Genomic DNA, 19,168 nt, shown 5'->3' on the forward strand with positions numbered 1-19,168 from the left:
AGGTGAATAAATGCTTCCCTCTTTTGACTCTTTGGTACACATTTCTGAAATACAGCCCACTTGGTCTTCCATAGGGGTATGGCATAATCTAGCTGATAGGTAAGAGAGAGAAATGAGCAGCAGGAACTTGAGGTTAAAGGGAGAATTCAATAAAGTGGGTCTACTGCAATGACCCCCACATTCTTCTTTTTTTAAAACCAATTTACCTGTAGCCCTGCCTGGCCTAAGTCAAAAGGACAAGCTATATCCCTCAGCAAACAACTTATTACCTGAAAGAGAAATGCAAGGCCAAAAGGTTCCCACATACTGATAAGAACACAGTTCCCCTAGATGGGGAGATTTTTGTGACCTTTACAGAGATCAGATTCCAGAACTCAGGAAGATACAATAATTAAAAGAAAACCCCCTAACCATAAAATCTGTAAGAACAAGTTTTAATTAGAAGTAGTCAGCATGGGCCAGAGTGACCCAGAGTTGCCTGGATCTTTAGCATGTCTCCCCTTCATGGTCTAAGACCATGTACAGTGGGGACTTGGAAGTCTGGTGCAATCCTAATGCCAGCCAAATGTCAAGAGGTACTGCAGAACTCTCTGGAATCTTCCCTGGGGACCCCAGTAAAACAGATCAGGAGGGATACACCATCCCTTTCCTCTCAGAGAGGGTCCATTCCCTGAGAGTGTCCCCTTTTTCTCTTTTCCTAGCCATTCCAATAAACTCACATGACCTACTCTCAGTGATATGTCTAAAATATTTCCAACATGATCACAAACCGGGTAACTGAGGGCCTCCATGGCTGCCTCAGCTCTGTGGCAAGCTCTTGATCTGTAACAGCCACAGTTTCCTATACTGCTGATCAACTAAAGATTGTACTCTTCCTGGTTCCTTCATTGGTAAATTCTACCAAATATTTAAAGAAGCAATATTACTCTTCACAAATTCTTCCAAAAAAATAAAAATAAAAGAGGAGAAAGTATATCCCAAAGCAATCTTTGAGACCAGTTAGTAGCCTTAGACCAAAGCCAGAAAAATAATATCGCCAGAAGAGAAACCTTCAGACAATATCCCTTCTGAATATAGATACCAACATAGTCCAAAAAACTCAGTATCTAACCAAAGCCAGCAACATATAAAAAAGACAACAAACCATGAACAAATAGGATTTATCCTAGGAAAGTGTTTTATACCAGAATGTAGGTTAATATCTAAAAATCAATCAGTGGTAATTTAGCATATCAATAAAACAAAGAGGCAAAAATCTCATGGTCATCCCAATAAATGCAGAAAAAGCACTTGACAAAAAACAAAATCTTAAATGATTCAAAGATTCAACAAAGTCAGTGTAGAAGGAGGGAATTTTCTCAGCATGAGAAAGTGTATCTATGGAAAATCCACAGTTAGTAGTAGAAAATGGGAGCTTTTCCCCTAAGATTGGGCCCAAGACAAAGATGTCTACTCTCTTCATTTCTACTGAACATTGTATTGCTTGATGGGGCAATTAGGCAAGAAAATGAAATAATTCAAATTAATAAACATTTTCACCAATGTTGCAAAATATAAGATTATCATAAAATGTACAGTGGTATTTCTATACACTAACAGTAAACAATCTAAAAATGAAATTAAGAAAATTATACTTACAATAGCATTAAATAGAATAAAATGCTTAGGAATAAAGTATTTTCATAAAAGAAACGTAAAACTTATACTTTTGAAAATGTTGAAAGTTATTTAAAAAAAGAAAATCTAAACAAATGGAAACATTTATGTTCGTGAGTCAGAGGACTCAAGATTAAGATGGCAATATCACCAAAGAGATTTAGAGAATCAACACAATACCTATCAAAATCCCAATTGCATTCTTTGAAAAAAAAATTGCTAAAGAAATTGACAGGATAATCCTAAAATTCAAGGGTCCCAGAAGAACAAAAAAACCTTGAAAAATTTGAAGTACTCACTCTCAGCTGAAGTCCTCTTAAAGTTGGAGAATTCACACTCTCAATTTCAAAACTGACTAAATAGCAACAGAAATCAAGATCACAGCACTGCACAAAGGCAAATCTCCCTCTCCCTCCCTCCATAATGTCTATTTTTATCTCTCTCTCTCTCTCTCTCTCTCTCTCATAAAACTGAGACTCCAGAAATAAACCACAAACTTATGGTCAATTAATTCTTGAAAAGGGTGCTGAGACAAATCAATAAGGGAAAGAATAGTGTGTCAATAAATTTAGTTCTGAGACAACAGGAGATGCACCTGCAAATGAATAAACTTGAATCCTTTTCTCACACATAATACATAAAAATGAACTCAAAACGAAACAAAAAAGTACCTCAATATAAGACCTAAAACTACTGAAGTCTAAGAAGAAAATACAGGAATGCATCTCCATAACCTTGGGTTAGGCAAAACCCTAGATTTAACACCAAAGCACAATGGACAAAAAGAGAAAGAGATAAACTGACCTTCATCAAAATTTAAAACTCTTGTCCCTCAAAGGATACCCTCAAAAAAGTGAAAAGACAAACCAGAATGGGAGGAGGTATTGGCAAATCATATATTTGATAAGTCATATCAGATAAACATTCTAAGACTCTAATAAGTCAATGATAAAAAATAACCCAATTATAAAATAACCAAATGATCTTAATAGACATTTCTCCAAAGATGTCTAAGATACTCAAGATAATAAACCATCAGGAAAAGGTGAAACAGTGTGCTACCACTTCACACCAACCCAAAGACTGAAATAAAAATGACAGGTAGTAACAAGTGTTGAAGATGTAGAGAACTTGGAACGTGCACACTACTAATTGGAATATACCAGTTCAACCACTTTGAAAAACAGTTTGGCCATTCCTCAAAAGGCTACACAGAGTTACCATAGGATCCAGCAATTTCACACTTGCGTATATACCCAATAAAACTGAAAACACATGTCCACACAAAACTTGTACACAGTGTTCCTAGTAGCATGGTTCCTTATAGCCAAAAACTAGAAACAATCCAAATGTCTAACAGGTGAATGAATGAAAAAAATTTAGTTAATTCATACAAGGGAATGTTGTTTAGCAATAAAAATATATGAAACCCTATTCAAGGAATGAAACTTGAAAACATTGTGCTAAATGAAATAAGTCAGTCTTATGTGATTCCAATTATATGAATTATCTACAATGGGCAAGTCCATAGAAACAGCAAGTGGATTTGGGGTTTCCAGTGTGAGAAAGAGAGTGGGGGATGGGAAGTAACCACTAATAACTCTTTTAGGAGTTATGAAAAAAAAAATGCTAAACTTTCATTGTGATGGTGGTTGCACAACTCCATATGAAAAACTACTGAACTCTACACTTTAAACGTGAGAATTAAATGACATGCAAAGTATATCTCAATAAAATTGTTATTTTTTTTTAAAGGAAGAAAACTAAGAAACTAAAAATGAATGCAGGCTTGCATGGCTTCTTCCTCCATTCCTGTCTTCCTCTTCCCAGCTCTTTACTCCTGTTGTCTGGATCAGCCCCATAATAAACTAGTAGCAGGTGAGCCCTGATGCAGGTTCTCATTTCTGAAGGTGATACTGGTGTATTTCTCCTTGGAGAAGGAAAACGTCAGAAGGCAACACCACTACAAGCATTATCATCTAGGGGAGTCACAGGTGAATTTAGGGCAAGATGATGCATTGACATTTAATTTAATTTTGATAACACTGGTATCAAAATGAAGATACGTTTCCCTTCCTCATCACCAACAGTCTTGAGTTCTGGACCTAGACACCTTTTTTTTTTTTTTTTTTTTTTTTTTTTTTTTTTTAAAGGACAAATTCATGTTGTTTCTGTTACAAAGAGTTCTTGGACATTCAGACAACTGATAACTTCTCAACATTCCACGGAGGAGAGATAAACTGATGGGAGAAACTGCAGAATAGATGGAACTGGTTTGATTCTGGAAATGCAATGGTACAGGTTCCCTAAAGGCAAACATACACCTGCTACTGTGCAGAGTCTAGAGCAGGAATCTATAAACATCTCCTGTAGCAGTCTGGAGAATAGATATTTTTGGCTTTGTGGGCTATAGGGGCTCTCTTGCAATAACTCATCTCTGCATTGGTAGCAGGAAAGCAATCTAAAGATATTAGAACAATAAGAAACTGAATGAGTGTAGCTGTGTTCCAGTGAAACTTTATTTGTGGAAAACAGATTTCTTATGATGGAAATGTGAATTTCTCACAATTTTCATGTGTTGTGAAACATCATCCTTCTTTTAATCTTTTTTACAACTATTTAAAATTAAAACAATTCTTAGCTTGTGAGTCCTATAAAAACAGGTAGTAGGCCTGATTTGGCCCACAGGCCGGAGTTTGTCACACTCCCCTCTGCAGTAACAACTTGTAGGAGAAGGTGATTGAGAGACAGATTGGAGATCTGAGAAAAGGGTACTTTGTTCACATATGACATAAAAAGAATACTGCCACTCATCTTGTGTGGACAACACAACCTAGGACAATGTGCACCGGACTTAGTAGTGTTAACCAACAACTTAGAAACTGGGATTGCATTTGCTGGGATGTGTGCATGTGTTCATGTGTGGAAATTCCTATGGAATCAATCGCCAATGTTTCTGGGACCCAGACAAAAGGAAGAAACCCCCAGGTTCTGCAGAAATCTGCAGATTCTTCCATCTTGGACTCTTTTCTTTCATGAAGAAGCTTAAAGTATATTTCATTTCCTTAAATTTTAAAAAAGTTCTAGGTTGGTTGCACCAGTGATAAACATAGGCATCATCTCTAATGCTAGGGTTTCTATACACCTTCAGAAAAATGTGGATGTGCCTTATCCTGAAGGTTAACCCTGAGGAATGCTTCTCCATACGCTCAAGGAGGAGGCTAGAATTGGAATCCAGAGACAGAAACTCTTAGCTTAAGAAAGTATTGAATATCCGTGTAAAATAACCTTATTTTTTTTTCTCAGCTAAATCTGTTTACTGCCAGAGGAGAGCAAACAGGTTCCCTCCAAGACTTGAAGCATAGCCTAAAGCAGTCTGCCATAAGGACAGAATTCCTTTGAAACCTAGTTTTATGTTATAAATCCATATGAATTTATATTCTACTACAAAACACAGCTATGTGTTTGTTTTAATATAAAAATAGAATGTTAAACTATTTACCTTCAAGGAAAACTGGAACTCCTTTTAGATGCATGGAGTTTATCCTGTAGCTTTGAGAACCCCCAGCAAACCACCTCATTCCCGGTGGGTACATGCAGCCATCTGTGCATGAGGAGCATACAGCTCAGCAGGCCACATTTTTTTCACAGTTCCACTCAGGCACTGAACACACACTTTTTAATAGTGGGACATAATTGAAATGGGTTTAGAAAGTCTATGATATGTTAGAGTGTGCTAGTTCTCAAAGTGTGACCCCAGGACTAGCTCCAACAGAATCACCTAGGATCTTATTAGAAATACAAAAATCACAGCCTCATCACATCTACTGACTCAGAATATCTGAAAGTGGGACCCATCATCTGTATTTAAAAAACCCTCCATGCAATGATTCCAACACTTGCTCAGATTTTAGGGTAATTGCTCTTAGAGGAAGGAGTATGAAGAAGCCCTAAGAACTTGGTAAAATTAGCTGTGTTTGTGGAAGGCTCCATGACCTCTCTGTCTCCTGCTCCCCATCTCTAACATGGGGATCCTCCTTCCTCCCAGGACTGCCTTGACAATGAAATCATACCTACTGGGACAGACACACAATGCCAGGCTCATTACCCAATGATCTGATGATGCAGATTCAGCCTGAATTTTCTCTTTCTAGCTCTTTCAAATACTAAAATAGAGGTGCATAAGTACATTTGGATGAAACCATCTATCTATATCCAGGAGAAATGCTGCTGAAATATTTCTAAGACATCATGGCAGTGCCCATTCCTCTCATTGGCATAATTTACATATTTCTGGCTTCAAGCATATGTGATTTTAAAATCAGGTAATTATGAGAGTTGGAAATATTTACGCTCAAAAGTACTGGTGACAAATCAATTTTCAAGCAGCATATTTTTTCTTTTGATTTTACGAGTTCCTCTGGGAGCATTCATTTATAAATGATCTAATTCCAAGGGGCCAAAAATCTCAGAAATATCAGCTTCAAAGAAGAGCAAATTATAAAGGGTAATACTTCCTTCTACATTGCAAATTAAGAAAAGAAACACTTTACATTTTCCTTCTGTTTTCCCACAAAAAGCATAGATTACACCCAGTTCACTTTTTTTCCATTTTTTTTATTAACCCGTTTATTTGTTCAAACTTCTCAAAATATCTTTGCATACTTATCACAAGACAATCAATTCAGTTCCACAGAGAAAATGAATAGAAATACAGAATATCTTTAGGATGTGCAGAGGGGTGTTATGTAAGTATGCCATTTTCCCCATGCTGCTTCTTTTTAATGCTGATATTGAAGAATATTTTGTAGAGAATGCCTCAGTCTCTCCTACATAGACACAAGCATATATATACGTGTGCTCCTATATGCTTGCCCTTTCCCAAAGTCACATGCATAAAATCCACTTTCTACACAATTAGAGCAGGTCTTAACACAGACTCCCAAACATTGAACTTGCAATATTTGGGGAAGAATTAAATGGAAGCTTAACTTGTCTCTAAAAATAGGTGAAATACCCCAGATAATTTGGAGTAATTACTTGGGTATACTTTGGGATGAGGGTATATCTTAACTTTTAAGAAAACATTCAAATATATTCAGCACAGCAATAGCATAGAGTAGAAATAATTTATAAAACATTGGTAAACTGATTCTGAATTCTTCTTTATTCTTCAGAACTAAGCCCCAAAGAGCCTCCAATAGACAAAATCTTGCTGAACTGTTTCTTACATAGAACTTGGTTCTGCATATAAAGCTTGTGTTACATCATCTTGTCACTAATTTACATAATTATCCCTAAAACTTAATGGGTTTACGATATTTAAGAAATAAGATGAATCTGCCTAATTATTTGACCAAGATTCAAAGAGAGTAAAGTTACTAAGCCTAGAACTTGGGATCTAATGGTGGTGAGTGGCCTTCTAGAATATTCTCCTGCAGCACTATACACTACTAAAAAATAAATCGAGGACCACTGAAGACATAAAAGAAAGGAAGGAAGAGGAAGAAGAGGATGAAGAGGAGGCAGACAAAGAAGAGTTGTTGCTGAGTTTATTACCTTACCAATTAAGAAAAGATTCTCACAGAATGGTGAGGAGTAAGAAGACAGAGGAATCTGGGTTTCTAAGAAATAGGAAGGGGGGTGGTTTAGGTGATTTAGCTAATTAAGAATTGCAAACTACAACCCTTAATGAGTTAGGGACAGGATGAGTTTGTAAGTCTGTGCACAGTTAATAAGACTTCCGGATCTGAAGTAAAAAAGAGTCTTCAATTAGATCCTGAGAGGGAAACAAATTAGAGTCACTCAGTCATGGGCCATAGCATCTTCAGTTACCATGAAACACAGGGTTTTCACACAAATGCATTTACATAGCCTTGATGGTGAAATGATTTTGTTATAATTCTGAGGTAGTAAAACAGGTTCATTAACACTTGGTCTCTAAAGCCAGGCTGCCTTGGACATGAACCACACCTCCACCGAGCATCAGCTATTTGACATTATAGTGTAATCTCACTCAGTTTTAGTTTTTGCATCTATTAAACAGCAAGAATAAATGATACATGGTGGTTGCAAGAATTACAGTAATTAATACATTAGTGCATAATTATTACTAAATAAATGCTAAACATGATTAGAATTGGCTTTCTTGTGGGACCATGGAAAGCTGTTGATAGATAAGTGGTATCTTTTTTTTTTTTTCCAATCTTTCCCAAGAGAAAGATTCTAGGTTTGGAAAGTAAATACAAATATTCAATCAACATTGATTCATTCATTCAACTGCTTGCATCTATGGAGTGCCTATGAGTACATGGCCTGCCCATCAGTGCCCACGGCATAACGGGAACACATACACATACACACACACGCACACGCACACACACACACACACACACACAGATAATTAAGAACTTGTGTTCAGAGGACAAAAATATGACATCATGAAAAAAAAAAAAATAGGTCTATTTTATCATTGGGATGGTCAAGAGAGCGAATTCCGGCGATCCAAGATGGTGGACTAGAGGGTGACTGCATCTCCAGTCACTCCAGAACCCAGGATTCAAGAAGGGGAGGCATTGAGAGACTTGGACTAAAATAGAGCCACAGGGTGAGTCTCCCCAACCGGGTGAAGCTTGGCCTGGGCAGCAAGCCCGGGTAGAGGTGGCTTATCAGAGTAGGGCAGGGCAGCTAGAGTCTTCCCCAGGCAGCCCTGCACACTCCGGAGGTGGGCTCCTCCCACACGACCAGTTTCTCCAGGTTCTCGGAGCAGGCCCCCCAGTGAGAGCCTTTCAGAACCAGCTCCAAGTCCTGGAGCCAGCATGGTGAGCTCCGACCCGCAAGCAGCTTCAGGGACCAGGACAAGGCAACCAGGGACTTCCCCAAGCAGCCCAGCGCCCTCCAGAGGGAGGTGCCTTTCAAGGCACCTTCTCTGAGCAGACCGCCCAGTGAGAGCCTTTCTACACAGAGCCAACCACAAGTCCCCGAGCCAATGGAGTGCTCCGACTTGCAGGTAGCCTCTGGGATCAGGGCAGGGCAGCCAGAGACTTCTCCAGGCGGCCCTGACCCCTCCGGCCGCAGGCTCTTTTCACGGGGTGATCCAAGATGGCGGACTAGAGGGTGACGCACCTCCAGTCGCTCCAGAATCCAGGATTCAAGAAGGGGAGGCATTGAGAGACTCAGACTAAAATAGAGCCACGGGTGAGTCTCCCCCACGGGGTGAAGCTCGGCCTGGGTGGCAGGCATGGATAGGGGCAGCTTATCAGAGCAGGGCAGGGCAGCTAGAGCCTTCCCCAGGTAACCCTGCACACTCCTTCAGTGGGCTCCTCCCACACGGCCAGCTTCTCGGAGCAGGTCTCCCAGTGAGAGCCTTTTCACACAGAGCCAGCTCCAAGTCCTGGAACCAGTAGGGGGCTAGGGGCAGCTTTCTTCGGAAGCACTGCATTATCAAGTCCCTCCAAGACTTCAGGCTACTGAAGGATGGGAGGTGATACACTGGAAATTTACAGGGACACTATAAGCCAATAGGGGAAATCTGCAATATCTCAGATTCCCACTGATATCTGACCAATATGAGAAAACAAGGGAAGAAAATGTCCCAAACAAACCTAGATACTACATCAATAAAACCCAATGACAGCACAGCAGAAGAAATGTCAGAAAGGGAGTTCAGAATGTACATAATTAAAACAATCAGGGAAGCAAACGAGGAGATGAAAGAGCAAATGCAGGCATTGAGGAGGAGATGAAAGAGCAAATGCAGGCATTAAATGATTGCACCAATCAATAGTTAAAAGAGCAAATACGGGAAGCAAGAGATCATTTCAATAAAGAGTTAGAGATACTGAAAAAAAAAAAAAAACAGAAATCCTTGAAATGAAGGAAACAATAAACCAAGTTAAAAACTCCATAGAAAGCATGACCAGTAGGACAGAACACCTGGAAGACAGAACCTCAGACACTGAAAACAAAATATTTAATCTTGAAAACAAAGTTGACCAAACAGAGAAGATGGTAAGAAATCATGAACAGAATCTATGAGAACTATGCGATATCATGAGAAGGCCAAATTTAAGAATTATTGGGATTGAGGAAGGCTTAGAGAAACAAACCAAGGGAATGAACAATCTATTCAATGAAATAATATCAGAAAATTTCCCAAATATAAAGAATGACATGGAAAACCAAGTACAAGAGGTTTACAGGACTCCAAATATACAAAATTACAATAGACCCACACCAAGGCACATTATTATGAAAATACCTAACATACAAAATAAAGACAGAATTTTAAAGGCCGCGAGAGAAAAGAATCAAATTAAATTCAGGGGGAAACCAATAAGAATATCAGCAGATTTTTCAATCCAGACCCTAATACCTAGAAGGGCCTGGAACAACATATACCAAGCCCTGAAAGAAAATGGATGCCAACCAAGAATCTTATATCCAGCAAAACTTACTTGCAGATTTGACGACAAAATAAGATCCTCCCATGATAAACAAAAGCTAAAGGAATTTACAAAAAGAAAGCCGGCATTACAGAACATTCTCAGCAAAATATTCCATGAGGAAGAGATGAAAAACAACGATGCAAATCAGCAACAGGAGGAACTAGCCTAAAGGAATAGCCAAATAAAGGAGGAACCAAATCATGTCAAAAAACAAAAATGAGTCAAATGACTGGGAATACAAATCATATCACAATAATAACCCTGAATGTTAATGGCCTGAACTCATCAATCAAAAGACATAGACTGGCAGATTGGATTAAAAAGAAAAATCCAACAATATGCTGCCTGCAAGAGACTCATCTCATAGAAAGAGATACCCACAGACAAAAGGTGAAAGGATGGGAAAAAACATACCATGCACACAGACACAGCAAAAAAGCTGGAGTATCCATCCTCATTTCAGATAATGTGGACTTCAAGTGAAAACTAGTCAGAAGGGATAAAGAAGGACCTTTCATACTGCTTAAGGGAAGCATAAATCAGCGAGACATAACAATCATAAATATCTATGCCCCGAACATTGGCTCATCCACATACGTCAAACAAATCCTTCTTAATTCCAGAAATCAAATAGACCACAACACAATAATACTAGGCGATTTTAACACACCTCTCTCACCACTGGATAGATCTTCCAAACGAAAATTGAATAAAGAAACCATAGATCTCAATAACACAATCAACAATTTAGACTTAACCGACATATATAGAATATACCATCCAACAAAGAACGAATACACTATCTTCTCAGCAGCACATGGATCCTTCTCTAAAATAGACCATATATTATGCCACAAAGCTACTGTTAGCAAATACAAGAAGATAGAGATACTACCTTGTACTCTATCAGATCATAATGGATTGAAATTAGAAATAAATGACAGAATAAAAAACAGAAACTTCTCCAATACCTGGAGATTAAATAATACACTATTATATGATGAATGGATAACAGAAGACATCAGGAGGGAAATAAAAAAATTCTTAGAATTAAACGAGAACAAAGACATCATATCAAAATCTCTGGGACACTATGAAAGCAGTACTTAGAGGAAGATTTATTTCATGGGGCGCATTCAACAAAAGAAGTAGAATTCAACAAATGAACGACTTAACACTACAGCTCAAAGCCCTAGAAAAAGAAGAGCAGACCAATACCAAAAGTAGTAGAAGACAGGAAATAGTTAAAATCAGAGCCAAAATCAATGAAATTGAAACAAAAGAAACAATCGGAAAAATTAACAAAATAAATAGTTGGTTCTTTGAAAAAAATAAACAAAACTGATAAACCCTTAGCCACACTAACAAAGAGAAAGAGGGAGAAAACTCAAATTACTAAAATTCAGAATGAACAAGGAAATATCACAACAGACACAAGTGAAATACAAAACATAATTAGAAGCTATTTTGAAAATCTATACTCCAACAAAACAGAAAACCTCGAAGACATCAACAAATTTCTAGAGACATATGAATTACCTAAACTGAACCAGGAGGGCATACACAACTTAAATAAATCAATTTCAAGCAATGAAATAGAAGAGGTCATCAAAAGCCTACCAACAAAGAAAAGTACGGGACCAGATGGGTTCTCAGCCAAGTTCTACAAAACCTTTAAAGAAGAGCTCATTCCAATACTCCTCAAACTATTCCATGAAATAGAAGAGGAGGGAACCCTCCCAAACTTGTTCTATGAAGCCAATATCACCCTGATACCTAAACCAGACAGAGACACATCGAGGAAAGAACATTTCAGACCAATATCCTTAATGAACATCGATGCAAAAATTCTCAACAAAATTTTAGCAAATCGCATACAAAAACATATTAAAAAGATAGTGCACCATGATCAAGTGGGTCTTATCCCAGGGATGCAAGGTTGGTTCAACATCTGGAAATCAATAAATGTCATTCACCATATCAACAGACTTAAAGTTAAGAATCACATGATTATTTCAATAGATGCAGAAAAAGCATTCGATAAAATACAGCATCCCTTCATGCTCAAAAACACTAGAAAAAATTGGGATAGTGGGAACATTCCTTAACATTGTAAAGGCCACCTATGCTAAGCCCATGGCCAATATCATTCTAAATGGTGAAAAACTGAAAGCTTTCCCCCTAAAAACTGGAACAAGGCAGGGATGCCCTCTTTCACCACTTCTATTCAACATCGTCCTTGAGACTCTAGCCAGAGCAATTAGATAAACCAAAGAAATTAAAGGGATACGAATAGGAAAAGAAGAACTCAAACTATCTCTCTTCACTGATGACAAGATTATATATTTAGAGGAACCTGGAAATTCCACCAGAAAACTTTTAGAACTCATAAGTGAATTCAGTAAAGTAGCAGTTTACAAGATCAATGCTCATAAATCCAATGCATTTTTATACATAAGTGATGAATCTTCAGAAAGAGAAATTAGGAAAACTACCCCATTCACAATAGCATCGAAAAAAATAAAATACTTGGGTATCAATCTCACAAAAGAGGTGAAAGACCTCTACAATGAGAACTACAGAACACTAAAGAAAGAAATTCAAGAAAACCTTAGAAGATGGACAGATCTCCCATGTTCTTGGATAGGAAGAATTAATATTGTCAAAATGGTCATACTACCTAAAGTGCTATACAGATTCAATGCAATTCCAATTAAAATCCCAATGATGTACCTTACAAAAATAGAGCAAGCAATTATGAAATTCATCTGGAAGAATAAAAAACCCAGAATAGCTAAAGCAATCCTCAGTAGAAAGAGCGAAGCAGGGGTATCGCAATACCAGATCTTCAACTCTATTACAAAGCAATAGTAACAAAAATGGCATGGTATTGGTACCAAAATAGACAGGTAGATCAATGGTACAGAATAGAGGACATGGACACAAACCCAAATAAATACAATTTTCTCATACTAGACAAAGGACCAAAAATATGCAATGGAGAAAAGATAGCCTCTTCAACAAATGGTGCTGGGAAAACTGGAAAATCATATGCAACAGAATGAAATTAAACCCCTATCTCTCACCCTGCACAAAACTCAACTCAAAATGGATCAAGGACCTCAGAATCAGACCAGAGACCCTGCATCTTATAGAAGAAAAAGTAGGTCCAAACCTTCAACTTGTTGGTTTAGAATCAGACTTCCTTAACAGAACTCCCATAGCACAAGAAATAAAAGGAAGAATCAACAACTGGGATAGATTCAAACTAAAAAGCTTTCTCTCAGCAAAGGAAACTATTAGTAATGTGAAGAGAGAGCCTACAGAGTGGGAGAATATCTTTGCCACTCATACTTCAGATAGAGCACTAATCTCCAGAATCTATAAAGAACTCAAAGAACTCTACACCAAGAATACAAATAATCCAATCAACACATGGGCTAAGGAAATGAACAGACACTTCACAGAAGAAAATATACAAACAATTAACAGATATATGAAAAAATGTTCAACATCTCTAGTAATAAGAGAAATGCAAATCAAAACTACCCTAAGATTTCATGTCACCCCAATTAGAATGGCGATTATCAAGAACACAAGCAACAATAGGTGTTGGCGAGGATGTGGGGAAAAAGGTACACTCATACATTGCTGGTGGGGTTTCAAATTGGCTCAGCCACTCTGGAAAGCAGTATGGAGATTCCTCAGAAAGCTTGGAATGGAACCACCATTTGACCCAGCTATCCCACTCCTCGGCCTATACCCAAAGGACTTAAAATCAGCAAACTACAGAGATACAGCCACATCAATGTTCTTTGCTGCTCAATTTACCATAGCCATATTGTGGAACCAACCTAGATGCCCTTCAGTTGATGAATGGATAAAGAAACTGTGGCATATATATACAATGGAATATTACTCTGCCATAAAGAATGATAAAATTATGGCATTTGCAGGCAAGTGGATTAAATTGGAGAATATCATGCTAAGTGAGATAAGCCAATCTCAAAAAATTAAAGGACAAATGATCTCGCTGATAAGCGGATGAGGACATATAATTGGGCGTGGGAGGGGTTAGCGTTAGGGTTAGGGTTAGGTTTAGGGTTAGGGATAAGGAGGGTGGTAAGAATGGAGGAAGGAAGGACTGTATAGAGGGAAAAGAGGGGTGGGAGGGGTTGGGGGGAAGGGAAAAAATAACAGAATGAATCAAACAACATTACCCTATGTAAATTTATGATTACACAAATGGTATGCCTTGACTCCATGTACAGAGAAACAACATGTATCCCGTTTGTAAAAAAAGGAAATATAAAAAAAAAAAAGAGAGAGAGAGAGAGCGTATTCCTCAAGAATCTTAGAGAATTTGAGCTCAGCTCTAAACAAGAAACACTCAGGCAAAAAGTTCAAGGAATACTATTCTCCAGAGTTATAATTCTTTCCCATTAAGCACATATTTTTAAGAACCTTCGTCTTGCTAGGAACTGCATGCATTGCTGCTGCAACAGCAAATAAATCTGAAAATTCTTGCATCCCACTTGTAGAAAGTAACAGTTCTATGGTTAAAACAGAATTGGAGCATGCCAATCAATATCTGTGAAACTTTAAAAGTAGAACCTTCATACACACAATAATAATAAGCACAGTTAAATCTATTCTACAGTTAGAACCTGCAAGTTTTAGCTAGATCTATACCTCATGGCTTTACCCTTCTCAGAGATATAAATCCTTAAAATTGTTTGCTTCTAATAGATGTCAGCTTATCAAAACAAAAACTACAACCCAGGAGCATCCTTCTACAGCCATTGTTTTTCTTGAAAATCATAAGGAAAAATGTCTTTACAACAATTTTTTAATTGGTAAACATTTAACTTTTAATTTTTTTATTTATTTTTTATTTTTACAGACTGCCTTTTGATTTATTATATACAAATGGGGTACATCCTTTCATTTCTGTGGTTGTGCATGATGTAGATTGATACCATTTGTGTAATCATACATGTATATAGGGTAATGATGTCTGTCTCATTCCACCATCTTTCATCCTCCCATTCCTCCCTCCCCCTCATTTCCCTCTACATAATTTAAAGTTCCTCCATTCTTCTCTCATCCCCCATCCTTTTTGCCCCCAAAAATGGAGCATCTATGTACATCAAAAAAACCCTTTTCAATTTTAAGAATCAAATAGATCAAAACACAATAATAGTGGGTGACTTTAACACACTGCTCTCACCACAGGACAGATCCTCCAAAAGCTGAACAAAGAAACTATAGAACTAAATAATACAATCAGTGATATAGACTTAACGGACATGTATAGAGTAAGTATTTCATCCATCATCAAGCAAAGATACTTTCTTCTCAGCAGCTCACCAATCCTCCTCCAAAACAGACCACATGCTTTGCAACATTTTCATACTTGCGGTCTCTCCCAAAAACATAGTGAAAAATCAGTTTTATCTCAAAGCCACCAACTCAAACACCATTTCCTTCACTAAAGGAAGGGGCATTTGCAAGAATTTTATCTTTGTTTTTAAAGATTTTATATATTGCTAATTTTTTTTTCTTGAATTGTAAGACAGCTTGCATCTGATCATTTCAAAACATTCATATGTGAGTTTACCAAGCAAGTTAATCAACACAGCTTGTTACTCTGACATCATTCCCCTAATTGTCAATCACATGAAGAAACATGCTTTGCTTGTGAACAGGCAGGGTCCCAAATTTCAAAGAATTCAGAATTTAGTAGGAAAGGTTAGTGATATAAACTCAAATTGTACTACCAAATTGTACTATCTTGAAATATTGCTTTATTAGAGAGAGAAAGAATTGCCAGAAAACATCATGGTAGGTAGTAATTTTATGTAGCTAACTTTAAAAGGTTTCTCAGATGAAAACAAAATATACTAAACAATGAAGAAAAATATTTTTAGGCCAAATAGGATATCTGGGAGGGCATTTGAAGACAAGGCAACCAGAAATGCAAAGATGCCAACTAACTCCTTGGAGGATATGAAAAGTCACAGAGATTGCCTCTCACGTCTCAGCAATCTTTTTGATGCTTCATTCCCCAATCCTATAGGTCTAATAATCACTGACAAATGGTGAGACAGGCATTATCTAATCAAACTCAGCTTCTCTGTTTCCCTGTGTGGATGTCTTGCGAAGCTGATGCTTTTAGAGAATAAAGATAAATTGGTATTTTAAAAAAAAATCTCCAACCTGTATTTGGCTACTGGCTACTGTCCTAGGTAATAAATGTCAATAGTTTACTAAAAGAGTAAATACCAGGATTCGACTTCAGGAGGGAAAATATTTTTCTTTGGAAAATAACACTATTGGTAAGAACTATGCAAACCTGTAGAGACATGGGTTTGTAGAAACCAATAGCACAAGAGATGAATGTTGAAATTCTCATGAGACAAGCAGAGGCTATTAGCTTGGCCTGCAGAAGAACCAGCAACATGCTAAACTATAGTACTAGATAATCATACTTAAGATTAAAAAGAAAATAATAAATATAATTTTATTAGAGTACCTTAGTCATTGTTTTTTGGTATCAAATGTAACCCTTAAAATGATGACCCTTAAAATACGTAACACAAGTTCTTTATTTGTAGCGACTGTGGTAGGAAGATCGGAAGATCATCGGAAAATTCCATATTTCTGTTAATCCTAAAGTAGAGAACAAAAATTTCCATTCCCACCTAAAAAGGAGGACAGTTATAGAACTTTTAAGAATTCTGATGGTTTCTAAAAACTGAATGGCTCAGATACTGGAATCAATCTTATCTAGATTGTAAGGATCCAGAAGACTAAAATCATAACGATCTTAGATCCTTCTTACCTTAACTTTTCATATCTTCTATGCTGTTCTTCCTACTGATAGCAATTTTATATCTTTTACCCATGAAAGTCTTTGGCCCCTGAATGTGCTCTTTAGGTAGCCATATGCACAGAAGCATTGAGAGTGGTAGTTTTATTTTCAGCAGGTGTTCCTGAAAGAAGACTTTTTGCTTTCAGACAATCCTTCATGTGTCTTTTAGAGACCAGGGACTAGAGATAGAGAGGGAATTATACCTGGGTGCAGAGCATGGATGGGACGAAGGGAGGACAGAGATCTTACTCTAGCCGTCTCTCTTTGGGCTTCTAGATGATAGAATCCCAAAACTAAGGGGCAAGTTCGTAATAACAGAAATATACAAAGAATGGATCAGTGCTATGGGTAGATAGAAAAAGCAAGTTGCAGGAAAAGATGAAGAACACTACAGACCATATTTCCAGTGGAAAATGAATTTTATCGAACTATAACAAATAGGAAAGTACCTATATTATGACCATATAGTTTGAATTTTTTTCACAACTGAGCACTTCATGGAAGTAGCACCATAATTAAGAAAAAAAACAGAGCCCCTTTCTTAGCCCTTCCCAATAATTATCCCCAAAACATGAATTCTAACATTATCCATTAGTTTTTTCCTATTGAGTCCCAATGGAATAAAAGAATATTTAGTCTTTAGAGTGACGGTTTTTTTAATCAATATTTTACTTATGACATTTGTCCTTATGTGTTGTAAATCAATGATTTATATTGTCATATATTATTTGTATGATAATTTGAAGTTTTCCATTTGGGGTGTAGAGGTGAAGGGAATTTTCCTCTCTTCTTCTAAAGGTTGGAGTCTTCAAGTCTGTTGAAAGAATCTGGCAATGTACGGATCACCAGGAAAAGTATACCAATATATTAATGTGTATGTAGACATGACAGGAAAGTACGTACCTGAGAACTTAATGGGGTTCAGAAGCTCATATATTCTCTTCTTAGGAGACAGTGAGATTGGAGAAAGTAGGCAATTCTGAGGGATTGTAAATGACATTGAAGGAAGTTGAATAGGTACAAAGAATAAAGGTTTATAAATGATTCTTTATGAAAATTGATCATAGAACAGACCGTAACTTGTGACAAAGTCTATCTAGAAACAGTGACATTCTCAGTCTTCCTTCCTGTGATGCAAGCTTAGTCTTCTATGGTTAAAGAAATTTCAGAGAGGGGATCTAAGGCAATCATGTTCCTCCTGGAAGAACTTCAGATGAGTTACTCCACCTTGTTCTTGGTGGCAGAAATAAGAAGTTGGAAATACCTGAGTTCTGAGGCTGCTTCCAAAAGCCTAGCCATTTGCTTTAGTTCAGAGTACTCAGCATGCCAAAGCACCACACTTGGGTCTATCATTTTCTGAGCCCCAAAAGAAGTTACTATGGGTAGTATCTCTATGAACATTCCAGAATATGTCTTTGTGGACATATCTATGCATTTCTCTAAAACGAATTTTCTGGCTTGTGGCATATGCTTATATCTAGTTTCAATCAATTTTGCAAAGAATTTTTCATGAGGTTGGGGATGTCAATTTATATTCCCATCAACAGTGACTAAAGTTTCCTGTTGGGTCACACTCTGACACCTAATATTTTCTCTTTTTATTTTAGATATTCTTAGCAGCTATTCAAGAGGATCGGAAGGCACCACCCCAAATTATATTTCTTTAGCATAAGGATTATTTTGAGCTGAAGATAACTGAGAAACAGAAGAGACAGGATGATTCTCTGCCCTTCCTCTTTGTGCCTAAAACAGGGCACAGATTTCCTTTTACTAAAGTGTCCCTCCTCCCTGCTCCAGTACCAGGAGAAGGAATAAATCTTTATTACTGGAGGAGGAAGGTTGGCACCAAAATGAATCTGCACAAGCAAATCTTGCCAAGGAGCCCTTTGTCCATTACTCTGCCTTCCACATATTTGTTTTCCCATAATTCAAGTCCCCTTCCTTTGTCTGTTCATTTCTCCACAATTTATTGTCCACTTTCAAGATGATAGATAAGCTGCCAGTCTTTCCACTTCCTTAAGTTTCATTTATTTTTTATTGGTTCTTTTTAGATACACATGACAGTAGAATGTACTTTGCCATATTATACATACATGGTGTATAGCTTATTCTAATTAGGATCCCATTCTTGTGGTTGAACATGGTTTCACTAGTCATGTATTCATAGATGAACATAGGAAAGTTATATCCA

This window comes from Sciurus carolinensis, chromosome 17, assembly GCF_902686445.1.
Source record: "Sciurus carolinensis chromosome 17, mSciCar1.2, whole genome shotgun sequence".
NCBI lineage: Eukaryota > Metazoa > Chordata > Mammalia > Rodentia > Sciuridae > Sciurus > Sciurus carolinensis.